A 15,118-nucleotide genomic window follows, 5' to 3' on the forward strand; every position below is an offset into this window, starting at 1 on the left:
GACGGGGTTTCTCCATGTTGGTCAGGCTGGTCCCGAACTCCCGACCTCAGGTGATCCGCCTGCCTCGGCCCCCAAAGTACCAAGATTACAGCTGTGAGCCACTGCACCTTGCCAATTTCTGTTATTTTATTTTATTTTATTTTATTTTATTTATTTATTTATTTTTTGAGACGGAGTCTCGCTCTGTTGCCCAGGCTGGAGTGCAGTGGCGTGATCTCGGCTCACTGCAAGCTCCACCTCCAGGGTTCATGCCATTCTCCTGCCTCGGCCTCCCAAGTAGCTGGGACTACAGGTGCCCGCCACCATGCCCGGCTAATTTTTTGTATTTTTAGTAGAGATGAGGTTTCTCCATGTTAGCCAGAATGGTCTCGATCTCCTGACCTCGTGATCCACCCGACTCGGCCTCCCAAAGTGCTGGGATTACAGGCATGAGCCACTGCGCCTGGCCCTATTTTATTTTTTTTTGAGACAGAGTCTTGCTCTGTCCCTCAGGCTGGAGTGCAGTGGTGCAGTCTCGGCTCACTACAACCTCTGCCTCCCAGGTTCAAGCAGTTCTCCTACCTCAGCCTACTGAGTAGCTGGTATTACTAGCATGAGCCACCACACCTGGCTAATTTTTTTGTTTGTTTGTTTTAGTAGAGATGGGGTTTCACCACGTTGGCCAGGCTGGTCTTGAACTCCTGGCCTCAAGTGATCTGCCCACCTCGGCCTCCCAAAGTGCTGAGATTACAGGCATGAGCCACCATGCCCGGCCCAATTTCTGTTATTTTAAACCACCCATTTTATGGTACTTTGTTATGGCAGACCTATAAACTCATATCAATCCAATTTTTTTTTCATTCTGCCAATGAAAAGAGTCAAACTCTGTAAAATATTTGAAGAGATTCATCTTGAGCCCAAATATGACTGACAATGGCCCGAGATACAGTCTTAAGAGGTCCTAAGAACATGTGCTCAAGATGGTCAGGCTACAGCTTGGTTTTTGTTTGTTTGTTTTGGAGACAGAGTCTCGCTCTGTCGCCCAGGCTGGAGTGCAGTGGCACCATCTCGGCTCACTGCAACCTCCGCCTCCCAGGTTCAAGCAATTCTCCTGCCTCAGCCTCCCGAGTAGCTGGGACTACAGGCGCCCGCCACCACACCTGGCTAATTTTTTGTATTTTTAGTAGAGAAGAGGTTTCTCTGTGTTAGCCAGGCTGGTCTTGAACTCCTGACCTCAGGTGATCTGCCCATCTCGGCCTCCCAAAGTGCTGGGATTACAGGTGTGAGCCACCATGCCTAGAATGTTTTGTATGTTTTAGGGAGACATAAGACATCAAGCAATACATGTCAGATGCTCATTGTTCTGGTTCTGTCTGGAAAGGTGGGACAACTCGGAGTGGGGGTTTCCAGGTTATATGTGAATTCAAATATTTTCTGATTGGCAGTTGGTTGAAAGAGTTAAGCTATTATCTAAAGACCTGGAATTAATAGAAGGGAGTATCTTGGTTAGAATTAGGGATTGTGGAGACCAAGGTTCTTACCATGTGGATGAAGCCTCCAGGTAGCAGGCTTTAGAGAGAATACATTGTAGATCAGGGGTGTTCAATCTTTTGGGTTCCCTGGGCCACACTGGAAGAAGAAGAATTGCCTTGGGTCACACATAGAATATACTAAAAAAAAAATTGCAAGGCCCAGCACAGTGGCTCACGCCTGTAATCTCAGCACTTTGGGAGGCCGAGATGGGCGGATTGCTTGAGGTCAGGAGTTCAAGACCAGCCTGGTTGACACATTGAAACCTCGTCTCTACTAAAAATACAAAATTAGCCGGGCGTGGTGGTGCATGCCTGTAGTCCTAGCTACTCAGGAGGCTGAGGCAGGAGAATCGCTTGAACCAGGGAGGCAGAGGTTGCAGTGAGCCGAGATCGCACCACTGCACTCTAGCCTAGGCAACAGAGCCAGACTCCTTCTTAAAAAAAATAAAAATTGCAAAGAAATATCATAATGTTTTAAGAAAGTTTACAAATTTGTGTTGGACCACATTCATAGCTGTTTTGGTGCGTGGATTGAACAAGCTTGTTGTAGATGTTCCTTATCAGACTTAGAAAGCTGTCACGCTCTTAGTTAATTGTCTCCTGGATCAGGGAAAAGACCTAGAAAAGGAAGTAGATTCTCTACAGAATGTAGATTTCCCCCACAAGAGACAACTTTGTAGGGCCATTTCAAAATACATCAAAGAAATATATTTGGGGGTAAAATACTTCTATTTTTTTCAGGGCCTACCATCTGTCATGTTGGTATCTTATTGCTACAGTCTGTTTTGTCAGTCTTAAAGTCTCTGTTTTAATGTTAATGCTGGTCAGCTGTGCCTGAATTCCAGAGGGAGAAGAGTATGATGAGGCACGTCCAACTCCCCCTTCCTATCATGGCCTTAACTAGTTTGGAGGTTAACTTTGGAACGCCCTTGGCTAAGAGGAAGGATCCAGTCAGTTGGTTGGGGGGCTTAGAATTTTGTTTTTGGTTTACAGTTGCCTCAACAAACATTTATTGAGCACGATCATGTGCCAAGCAGAGAAACAAGAAAATCCTTGTTCTTACAGAGCCTATATTCTGATAGTGATGGTGGTGGGAAAGAGAAAATAAACAAGCAAACAATAAATAAGATAATTTCTAATGGTGAAAACGACTATTAAGACAGAGTGATGTGACAGAGAATATTGAGGTATGGTGGGCTTCTTTAGATTAAGTGGTCAGGGAGGCAGGTCTCTGAGGAGATGATGTTTAAGCTGAAATCTGAATAAAAAGAAAGAGCTGGTGACCTGAAGATCAATCAATGGGAAGAATGTTGCAGGCAGATGTTACAGCTGGTGCAAAGGCTCTTAGGCAGGAATCACCTCAGTGACTGAAGAATAGGTAGAAGGCCAATGGTGGCCAGGCGTGGTGGCTCAAGCCTGTAATCCCAGCACTTTGGGAGGCCAAGGCGTGCAATCACCTGAGGTCAGGAGTTCAAGACCAGCTTGGTCTCTACAAAAATACAAAACAAAACAAAACAAAATTAGCTGGGCATGATGGCAGGTGCCTGTAATCCCAGTTACTTGGGAGTCTGAGGCAGTAGAATCACTTGAACCTGGGAGGCAGAGGTTGCAGTGAGCCAAGATCGTGCTATTGCACTCCAGCCTGAGCAACAGAGTAAGACTCCATCTCCAAAAAAAAAAAAAAAAAAAAAAAAAAGAAGGCCAGTGGCTCAGGAATGGTGAGCAAGGAGAAAGTGGTACAAAATGCAAGGAGCTCTGAGAAGTGGTAGGGGTCAGATCCTATGCAGTGTTGTAAACTACAGTAAAGAGTTTAGATTTTATTCTAAATGCAATGGGAAACATTTGGAAGACTTTAGGAAAGAAAAGTGGTCTGATTTATGTGTGTGGGTATATATATATATATAATATATATATATATTTTTTTTCTAGAAACAAGATCTTGCTATGTTGTTCAGGGTGGAGTACAGTGGTGTGATTATAGCTCACTGCAGCCTCCAACTTCTGAGCTCGAGTGATCCTCCTGCCTCAGCCTCCGAGTTTCTAAGACTATAGGCACATGTCACCCACCACACATGGCTAGTTTTTAAATTTTTTTGTAGAGATGGGGTTTCGCTATGTGGCACAGGCTGGTCTTGAACTCCTGGCCTCAAGTGATCCTGCCTCCTTGGCCTCCCAGAGCTGTGGGATTACAGGCTTGAGTCATCGTGCCCAGCCTGATTCGTATTTTTAAATGAACCCTACTGCTGCCATGTTGGAGTTAGTTGAAGGAGTGTGGGGTTGTATTGTATCAGCTTGGCTAAACCGAAATTTTTTGTTTTGTTTTGTGTTTTGTTTTTTTTTTGAGATGGAGTCTTGCTCTGTCACCAGGCTGGAATGCAGTGGTGTGATCTTGGCCCACTGCAACCTCTGCCTCCCTGGTTCAAGCGATTCTCCTGCCTCAGCCCCCTGAGTAGCTGGGACTACAGGCGCCCACCACCATGCCCAGCTAATTTTTGTATTTTTAGTAGAGACGGGGTTTCACCATGTTGGCCAGGATGGTCTCGATCTCTTGACCTCGCGATCCACCCGCCTCGGCCTCCCAAAGTGCTGGGATTGCAGGCATGAGCCACGGCGCCCGGCCTTTTATTTTTTTTCAAGAATTTCCTTTGCTACCTGACTCAGGATTAGCAAGCCTCATGGGAGGCATTTTGCATGGTATTTGAAAGGTGAGAAGGAAGCAGTAGCTTGTTTTTACACTTGAAAGGTCTGCACAGGGCACCGGCACCCATCCCAGCTCACCCATGTTGTTGTAATCTGCTGACTCACCTTGCTGGCCTTGGGCAACATCCAGCCCACAGTTCCTTCAACTCCTGCCAGATGTTCTCCTTTAGCTTCTCCAAGTCCCGGGCCAGAAACATGTTTAGCTCCATGACTAAGGGCTGAACATTAGACTATCTGTGGAAGCTTGGAGTTACTGAGAGGTCTGTCCTTGTAGGTTCATGTTTCTCTTTCCAGATGCTAGTTGATCCTTATGTCTTCACTTTGCATTCATCCTCCCTTCTAAGTACCAGCCCCAACCTCTGGCACCAGGCACATATAGTGTTTAATCAGCTCCCACAGTTTTCTAAGGTGAAAGTCCTACAATAAGTGTATATATATATATCAATTTATTTATATTTTATATAAGTGTATTTATATATAATTTACAGTTAAAATTTTTATCAATATTTATATTTTAAATATATTTATATACATAGATTTTCTATAAAATGTTATATATTTACATTTTTATGCATAAAACGTGATTTTTATATATTTGTTTTGTTACATATGTATGTATATGTTTCTCCTGCTTCAGCCTCCAGAGTAGCTGGGATTACAGACACGTGTCACCATGCCCAGCTAATTTTGTATTTTTAGTAGAGACGGGGTTTCACTGTGTTGCCCAGGCTGATCTCGAACTCCTGACCTCAGGTAATCCACCCGCCTCGGCCTCCCAAAGTGCTGGGATTACAGGTGTGAGCCACTGCACCTGGCTTATCCCTGTGGTTTTCTTCTCTCATTGAACACCATTGAAGAAGAGGCAAAAGTGAAAGCAGGTACTGGGAACTTAGTCCAGACCCAGAGATCCAGAGACATTGTCATGGAGATGGGGAGAAGTGTACCAATTTAAGAAATGTTTTGGAGGTTGTATTAGAGTTTTCCAGAGAAATAAACCAATAGGATGTTATTTATATATATATATATATATATATATATATATATATATATATATAAAATGGATGTATTTGATCTATCTATATTTATATCTATATATAGGTATATGCAAAGAGAGAAAGAAAGAGGAAAGAGAGAAAGAAAGGAAGGAAGGAAGGGCCTGCCGCGGTGGCTCATGCCTGTAATCCCAGCACTTTGGGAGGCCGAGTCGGGTGGATCACCTTAGGTCGGGAGTTCGAGACCAGCCTGACCAACATGGAGAAACCCCGTCTCTATTAAAAATACAAAAGTAGCCAGGCGTGGTAGCAGATGCCTGTAGTCCCAGCTACTCGGGAGGCTGAGGCAGGAGAATTGCTTGAACCCGGGAGGCAGAGGTTGCGGTGAGCCGAGATCACAACATTGCACTCCAGCCTGGAGTTTTGCTTTGAGACTCCGTCTCAAAAAAAAAAGAAGAAGAAAAGGAATGAATGAAGGAAGGAAGGAAGGAAGGAGGAAGGAAGGAGAGAGAGAAAGTATTATAAGGAATTGGTTCATGCAATTATGGAGGCTAAGAAGGCTCAAGATCTGCAGTTGGCAAGCTGAAGACCCAGGATAGCTGATGGTGCAGTTCTAGCCTGAGTCTGAAGCCCTGAGAACCAAGAGAACAGACGGTGAAAGTCCCAGTCTGAATGCCGCCTGGCTCAAGACTCAAAAAAGAGCTGATGTTTCAGTTTAAGTCTGCAAGTAGGAAAAGACTAATGACCCAGCTCAGTCAGGCAGAAGGAGTTCCTTCTATTTCCCAGGAAGCTCAGCCCTTTGTTCTATTCAGGCCTTCAAATGATCGGATGGGACTGACACACATTAGGGAAGACAATTTGCTTTACTTTGTCTCTACCTATTCCCATGTTAATCTCATCCAGAACCACCTTCACAGACACATCCAGAATGGTATTTGATCAAAAGTCTAGGCACACCATGGCCCAGTCAAGTGGACACACAAAATTTACCATCACAGAGGTAGAACTTGCAAAACACATAGATATATATTGGATGCAGGGCTGCCTTTCTATGTAGTCACACTGGGCCTCACACTTAGAAGGACCCCACAGTTGGTTTAATGCTCTGCTATTGCTGTCTTGAAATTCTTAATAATTTTTTAACAAGGAGCTCTGTGTTTTCATTTTTCACTGGACCTGCAAATTATGTAACTGGTCCAGACTGGATATAAGGAGTGAAGGAAAAGAGGCTAAAGTTATTACACTTCAATATTTGGCTTAAACAACTGGGTGGGTGGTAGGGCACTTTGAGGTACAATTTGGAAGAGAAATGAAGAATTCTGATTTGAACATGTTAACTAAGAGCTGCCTCTTAGACATTGTGGTATTTGTTGATGGCTTCCACAGCATTCGTTTTTCTCTTCGTGATTCCTAACTAGACCTTGTTTTCCAGGCTCATGGTTAGGGTTTGATTGGTTCCAGCTCCAGCCACCCACAAACTGTCCTGACATGGCAGGCTCTGCCCTACAGGGGCAAAGTGTCAAGTAAACATAGAAGACTAATTCTTTTTGTAATTCTCTTTACCCCTAGATTAAAGAACAAGGAGATGGCTGGCTATTTAAGAAGGAAAGGCAAAGGCTGCAGAAATTGAGCCTAACGGCTTATCAGATGGGATGGATAATTCTTTAAGTTTAAAAGAACTACTCATTTTCCCCAATATCTGTCTTTGCCATCTTCCTATCTAAGGAACCTTTCACTTTTTAGCTGGGGACATAGCTTTCTGGTATGAGAACTACACTGCTCAAACTTCCAATCAGGTAAGCTCTGCCATTTGATTATATTCTGTTTAATGTGCTGTCAGAGGAAGTGGGGTATGCAATTTCCTAGACACATCTTTAAAGGGAGGGGAAATTCCATTTATCCTCCCCTTTCCTTTCGGTTGGCTAGATTTTCTATGTATTGACCGAAATCCTAGTAGTCTGCAGCAGAAAAGTATGCTGGTCCATTGACGTGGAGCCAGGCCAGTTCCGGACTGCCTATCTCTGGAGTTTTACAAGAAAGATAAGTACTATCTAATTTAAGCCACCACTGTTTTGGATGTCTGTCACATATAGCCAATGTTAATCCTAAGTGATATGATACTCATATAATTAACACCTTTTCTTAAGGACATCTAAATGAGTATCTACTTGCTAGAACCAAGAGTCTAATTAGAACTTTTTTTTCTTATTCAGGCCATGTACAATTTAGTTTTCATGCAAACCACAAAACCTTACTTAACCCATATTTTGCTTTGTCTATTTTTTAAGTCCTAAAATAAATATAGACACTTTATTAAGATCTATTATTAAAAGACCACTATTTCCTCTAGGGAAGCAACAATTGATCCACGTTTTCCTGGCACCAGCTCATATTTCATAAATCCTTGTTTAAAATTAACCCAGATCATTAAAAAACATAAAAAAATTCTTTTAAAATTACACAATAAAAGCTGCCTTCAGAGAGACTTAAAAAAAGTGAGTTTATGGGTAATCTCAGATAAGGTGACCAAATATTCAAAATCGACGAAGACAGTTCCAGTTCCCAGATTGCCAGCTGCTCTGGTTTCTGTCACAGCACACATCTTATGGTTCCAGCCAGATGTCATCCAACTTTAGGACAGGAATTCCTGTCCCTGCTCAGGAGAGCAAGCCACTGAAAATGGGAAGAAACAGTAAGAAAAGTGGAAATGGCAAAAAACGAATGAAGCTGCATTTAAAATTTTAGTTAACAATTTGGTTCATTGTTCAACAAAGTTTGAAAGCATTTGTCAATAAATCTTGTTTAGTTTTATGTATTCCACACTGTGCATGGTAACCCATTTCTGGGGTGTGATTATAATATTGTTTTTTTTTTTTTTTTGAAACAGAGTCTCAGTCTGTCGCCCAGGCTGGACTGCAGTGGCACAATCTCGGCTCACTGCAACTTCCACCTCACCTCCCGGGTCTAAGTGATTCTCCTGTCTCAGTCCCCGAGTAGCTGGGATTACAAGTGCATGCCACCACGCCCAGCTAATTTTTTGTACTTTTAGTAGAGATGGGATTTCACCATGTTGGCCAGCTTGGTCTCGAACTCCTGACCTCGTGATCCACCCGCCTCGGCCTCCCAAAGTGCTGGGATTACAGGCGTGAGCCACCGCACCCAGTCAATATTCTTAAAAAGTGATGTGGGCCTGGTGCAGTGGCTCATGCCTGTAATGCCAGCACTTTGGGAGGCTGAGGTGGGCAGATCTCTTGAGGTCAAAAGTTTGAGACCAGCCTGGCCAACATGGTGAAACCCTGTCTCCACTAAAAATACAAGAATGAGCCGAATGCGGTGGCTCACGCCTGTAATCCCAGCACTTTGGGAGGTCGAGGCAGGTGGATCACAAGGTCAGGAGTTCGAGACCAGCCTGGCCAATATGATGAAACCCCGTCTCTACTAATAAGAAAATGCAAAAAAAAAAAAAAATTAGCCTGGCGTAGTGGCACATGCCTGTAATCCCAGCTACTCTGGAGGCTGAGGCAGGAGAATTGCTTGAATCCGGGAGACAGAGGTTGCAATGAGCTGAGATTGCACCACTGCACTCCAGCCTGGGTGACAGAGTCAGACTCTGTCTCAAAAAAAAAAAAAAAAAAAAAAAAAAAGAATTAGCGGGACATGGTGTGGTGGTGCATGACTGTAAATCCCAGCTACTTGGGAGGCTGAGGCAGGAGAATCGCTTGAACCAAGAGGTGGAGGCTCCAAGCCCCATTCTCACACAAGTTCTCCAAGGCTGTTGCATTTACACATGCCCAGGACTGTTGGATGGTGGGTTGTCTACAGAGGATTGGTCCATGGTAATTTACCCTTGATGTTCATTGGACAGATGATGTTTAAAGGCTAAATAAAAGTTAGCCAGGTGGACAAGAAAAGGAAGGACATTCTAAGTGGAGAGAACAGTGTGTGTAAACAGAAGAAAAAGACAGTATAGTGTATGGATTCACAAAATCTTATCTTTCATTCTGAAATCCCAAAAGTTCAAAAAGCTGAAAGCTTTTCTTAACTTATTTGTCAGGAAAACCAGACCCAACTCAATTTGAACTCATGGGTGTGCTGCATTTGTCGGGGACCCATCAGGACACAGTGGCATTCTCAAATTGGGATCACTTGAAGAAGATTTAATAAACAGATTTTGTATACAGGTGTGGGTGAGGTGCAGAAAAACCATGGGAAGCGGGGCGGGCACTCACACCTGTAATCCCAGCACTTTGGGAGGCTGAGGTGGGCGGATCACTCGAGATCAGGAGTTCAAGAATAGCCTGGCCAATATGGTGAGACCCCGTCCCTACTAAAAATACAAAAATTAGTCAGGCATGGTGACAGGGGCCTTAGCTACATGGGAGGCTGAGGCAGGAGAATCGCTTGAACCAGGGAGGCAGAGGTTGCAGTGAGCGGAGATTGCGCCACTGTACTCCAGCTTGGGTGACAGACAGCGCAAGACTCTGTCTCAAAAAAGAAAACAAACAAACAAAAAACCACAGGGGATAGTGTTGGCACAAGGGATAGTGGTGTGAAAGTGAGACAGTACCCTAGCACTAGAAAGAACAGAACTGTTATGACTCCTAGATGCAAAGAGATGAGAAGAGGGAGTGCTTCTTAGAACTCAGAAGGAAAGAGTCATGGGAAGATGACTGCCTAAGAGCAACAGTGAGTCTCAGAATGTTCTTCAGGCAAGGGAAATACCCCAACCTTCCTGGGGAGCTTGATGGGCTCCCCGTTGGTTATACCCCATCAGTAGCCTGAGGGCAACAGAGTGTGAAGCTGAAGTCTAGATAGGTCAGTTTCCCATGGCACAGAGCAGGTGGAAAAGGATAGAAAATAGATCTAGAGGGGCCAAAGGAAGTGGCCCTTGCTAAGTGGAAAACCAGACCTGAACTGACCTAAGGTCATTTGCAAATGTATTCACACTTAATGTGAATATTTAGGTTTCTGGCAGAGATATTTATGTTTGTAATGATGAATTGATGTCTTAGACCCTGCTAGGTGTTGTGTACTATATGATACAAGCATGGGGTTACTTGTCAAAAACCTGAAAAAAATTATGAATTTGGAAATACCTCTGGCCTCTGGGAGCTTTGCTAAGAGAATATGGGCCTGCATATAGTAAACTGGAGACATTTTTATATGTCTCAAAGATTTTGCACGTGGGGAATGGGGTGGGGAGTTGGCAGCAGTACAATATCGAAGGCAAGAAAGGAGGTGAAAAGGTGCACTGGAGCCACAGCATTAAGGTTTTTATGCCAAGCAAAGAGGATGGACTTGGCTGTAAATGGTGAGGAATTGTAACAAGGGATTTTAAACTGGGATGACATGATTAGACACATGTTTTAGGAAGATCATGCTGGCTGTAATGCGCAAGTTGGACTCTCCTGGGCAACAGAGCACAGGAAGTCCTGGGTTTGGGATTTCTGTCATTCCTGAGCATGGAGAAAGAGGAGGGGAGGCGGAGAGGTATGAGAGACTGGCCCTAGTGATTCCCATGACTGCACAATGTGACACTTGAATGGATCATGGAGGAAGCAGAGGCAACACATACTAGAGGCAGGGAGAGGACACTCTTTCAGATGTCATCTTCAGCTCTGCTTAGTAAGCTGATTAACAAAGTTTTGCCAGCATCTGAGATGCATGTCCACGAAGAGATACTGTTCTCTTGCTTCTTGAATCATAGATTTTATTTTTAAGATTAAATAGGATTAAATAGGAACCTGCAGATATTAAGCAGCAGGAGTTATCCAGAGACTCAGCAAAAGAATCTGGACTGGTCCCCTAACTCTATGTCATGTTGTTTTCATCATACAACACTGCCATTCGATCAGTGATGTTAAATTAAATAAGCAGGAGCCACTAGCTTGAGGCTGTCTTCGTACTTTGAGTTCCTATATACTTAACAAACTGTAACCTAACTTGGTGCAAAAGAAATGGAAAGCCTAACTTAGGAGTATATTTTCTAACAGCCAAGCATCAGCCAATGACAGGCAGCCAAGTGATCAGACCATCCCCAAATAAGGCAGCCACTTAACTGTAGCCAATCAGGTGATTTTTCTACTTTGCTTCTATGTTTGGCCTATAAAAGCTTGTTGCTCACACTGCTTTGCTCAAATAAACTCTGCTAAATTTAATTTGTCTCCTTTTTTTTTGTTTGAGACAGAGTCTCACTCTGTTGCCAGGCTGGAGTACAATGGTGTGATCTTGGCTCACTGCAACCTCTGCCTCCCTCCCGGGTTCAGGTGATTCTCCTTCCTCAGCCTCCCGAGTAGCTGGGATTACAGGTGCCTACACCACCACGCCTGGCTAATGTTTGTATTTTTAGTAGAGATGGGGTTTCACCATGCTGCCCAAGCTGGTCTTGAACTCCTGGCCTCAAGTGATCTGCCTGCTTCAGCCTCCCAAAGTGCTGGGATTACAGGTGTGAACCACCATGCCTGGACTAAAGTTGTTGTTGTTGTTTTTTTTAATGGTGTGAAATATGGTGATAGTTCATATAAATATCTGTATCAGTTCCTAAAAAGAATATAGAGGAATAAAAGACCAATGCAGTAAGTATTGACTTAACAGTCCTTGGAAGGCATTTTTCTCCCTTCTTCAAGTTTTAATAAAAATAAAACCCTAAAATTCATAGCATCATGGAATAGAAGTCTGGTAAAGCGAGCAGAATAATTTATGCATAATTATAAAATAACTGGTGCATTAAGTGGTTATATGATCTGTCTCATGAGTTGGTCAAATTTTATACACAGCTTATTTATAATTAATTATTTCTTAATCTCCCTCCAATTGTTTAATGGTTCCCATATGCTTGCTTGTGCTTTAGCTTGTATGCACTTGGTGAATCTTACCTACCACAAACAGGAAGTCTGGAAAGTGAAAATTTATTTCCTTTTCACCATGACCAGCCTTGTTCAGGTAATTCTCCAGAGATAACTACTCTTAAGAGGTTTGTATGTACTCTTTTAGACTTTTTCTATTTATATCCACATGCCTGTATGTTATAGACCTTCAAAAACAAATGTTATTGCGTGCTTTTTCTATAAAAATGGTGTAATGCTATGATAATTTTTTTTTTTTTTTTAAAGATAGAGTCTCACTCTGTGGCCCAGGCTGGAGTGCAGTGGCACAACCTAGGCTCACTGCAACCTCTGCCTCCCAGGTTCAAGTGATTCTCCTGCCTCAGCCTCCCGAGTAGCTGGAATTACAGGCACCCACCACCACACCTGGTTAATTTTTGTATTTTTAGTTGAGACAGGGTTTCACCATGTTGGCCAGGCTGTTCTCCAACTCCTGACTTCAAGTGATCCGCTCACCTCGGCCTCCCAAAGTGCTGAAATTACAGGCGTGAGCCACCACGCCTGGCCTTTCTTTTTTATTTTTATTTATTTATTTATTTTTGAGACGGAGTTGTTGCCCAGGCTGGAGTGCAATGGTGAGATCTTGGCTCACTGCAACCTCTGCCTCCTGGGTTCAAGCGATTCTCCTGTCTCAGCATCCCAAGTAGCTGGGATTACAGGTGCACCACCATGCCCTGCTAATTTTGTATTTTTAGTAGAGATGGGGTTTCACCATGTTGGTCAGGCTGGTCTTGAACTCCTGACCTCAGACGATATGCCCGCCTTGGCCTCCCAAAGTGCTGGGATTACAGGTGTGAGCCACCGTACCTGGCCTTGTTTTTTTTTTTTTTTTTTTTGCGATGGAGTTTCACTCTGTCGCCCAGGCTGGAGTGCAGTGGCACCATCTCAGCTCACTGCAACCTCCACCCTCTGGGTTCAAATGATTCTCCTTCCTCAGCCTCCTGAGTAGCTGGGACTACAGGCGCCTGCCACTGTGCCCGGCTAATTTTTTGTATTTTTAGTAGAGATGGGGTTTCACCATCTTGGCCAGGCTGGTCTTGAACTCCTGACCTCGTGATCCACCCACCTCAGCCTCCCAAAGTGCTGGGATTACAGGCGTGAGCCACTGCACCCAGCCCAGTTTTTTTTTTAAATTTTTTAATTTTTAAAAATTTAAGCCATCAGTTATTAATTTTTTAAATTTAAGGAGAATGTTCTTTTTCACTTAATAATATGTTACATATATATTTTTTGGGTAAGTATGTTACATACATATTTTAATGTGTATGTATGTATGTATACAATTTTAATATGTATGTATGTATTACATATAATAATATGTTACATACACACTTTTACATATTTTTCAGGTAAGTATGTATAGATTGACCTTATTTGTTTTTATTTTTTATTTTTTAGAGACAGGGTCTTGCTCTGTCACCCAACTCAGAGTCTGGTGACACAGTCATAGCTCACTGTAACCTCAAACTCCTGGGTCCTTCCGCCTTGGCCTCCCAAGCACTAGGATTACAGATGTGAGATGCTGTGCTCAGCCCTTATTTGTTTTAATGATTGGGTTCCATTGATTACATGGATGTTCTTTAATTTTAGCCATTCCTTTACTGATGGGTAAATAGATTCCTTTTACGTTTTTTTTTTTTTAATGGCAAATGATCATTCAAATTAACATTCTTGTGCTACTTTCTTTTTTTTTTTTTTTTTTGAGACGGAGTCTTGCTTTGTCGCCCAGGCTGGAGTGCAGTGGCGCCATCTTGGCTCACTGCAACCTCCGCCTCCCAGGTTCATGCCATTCTCCTGCCTCAGCCTCCCGAGCAGCTGGGACTACAGGTGCCCACCACCATGCCCAGCTAATTTTTTGTATTTTTAGTAGAGATGGGGTTTCACTGTGTTAGCCAGGATGATCTCGATCTCCTGACCTTGTGATCCACCCGCCTCGGCCTCCCAAAGTGCTGGGATTACAGGCGTGAGCCACCGTGCCCAGCTCTTGTGCTACTTTCTATTAGTACTTACAGAAACTTACTCTCTAAGGTCCTTGGCTAAGGTTACATTTTGCAGGAACGAATACCTTTTTTCACTTAAACCAAAAAGAAGTCATTCATGTTAACCTATAAATACAGCAACAAAAGCATTTTATTAATTTTTATGCAAATTATGAAAGTAACCAAGGGGGTTCAGACCCAATCAAAACCATAAATATCTTGCTATTTTCACCTTTAGCTCACCAGTCTCAGTGTCTTAAGCTAGGTCATTCTGGTGATTACTTTTAAATTTCTTTGATCTTCATTGGATCATATCTTTTCTCCTAAGAACATCTGAGAGGCACAGACCTGAGAAAGAATCCCCAGGCTGAAGAGGTAGAAGTTGGCAGAAGTTAAAAAGCAATGTCTCCACAATGGAGAAGTGACATGCTAAAGGAACCTGGCATCCAGACATTTCCTAACCCCCAATCCCTCCTTACATATGACCTGCTCTTAGAGGAGTACAGCGTGGTGGTTAGGAGTATGGACTCGGCAGCCAGAAATCCTGGGATCTGTTGCTTGTTAGCTGTGGGCCTTAAGCTAAGAACTTAACCTCTCTGTGCCTCAGTTGCTCCATCTGTTCAAATGAAGATAACGATAATGAAGATGATATCACCTGCTGTGTAGGATTGTTATGAAAAATCAAGAATTAATATTTGTAAATCACTTACAGGGTCTGGCACATAATAAGTGCTGTGTGGGTGTTTGTTAAATAAAATAATATACAATGACATAGGCACTGTGGTTGTTCTTCCTAGTCTCCTAAAGAAGCAGTTGTTTCTGAAATCTTCCCAAACTCAAATATAGCTGAAGTTGCTCAAAATATGTGAAAATCCCTCCTCTTCACCAGCCCCTCAACTGTAGAGGCTTCTTTGTGCTCACAGAAGCCCTATATTTCAGTGGTCTGTTCTGGATGTCTAAACTTCTCATAAGAAGTGATATTTTATGGGGCCCGGCGCAGTGGCTCACGCCTGTAATCTTAGCACTTTGGGAAGCTGAGGCAGGTGGATCAT

The 15,118-nt window shown here is 43.2% G+C and overlaps 1 long non-coding RNA gene across 1 annotated transcript; it reads left to right on the forward strand.

Annotated features, from left to right (window-relative positions):
- The first annotated feature begins 6,228 nt into the window (after positions 1-6,228).
- On the forward strand, positions 6,229-14,838 carry LOC107968581 (uncharacterized). Its single transcript, XR_001709855.4, has 3 exons — positions 6,229-6,999; positions 12,054-12,145; positions 14,395-14,838. It is a non-coding gene; the product is annotated as an uncharacterized LOC107968581 (long non-coding RNA).
- The last annotated feature ends 280 nt before the right edge of the window (positions 14,839-15,118 follow it).

The sequence above is a fragment of the Pan troglodytes genome, chromosome 16 (genome assembly GCF_028858775.2).
Source record: "Pan troglodytes isolate AG18354 chromosome 16, NHGRI_mPanTro3-v2.0_pri, whole genome shotgun sequence".
NCBI lineage: Eukaryota > Metazoa > Chordata > Mammalia > Primates > Hominidae > Pan > Pan troglodytes.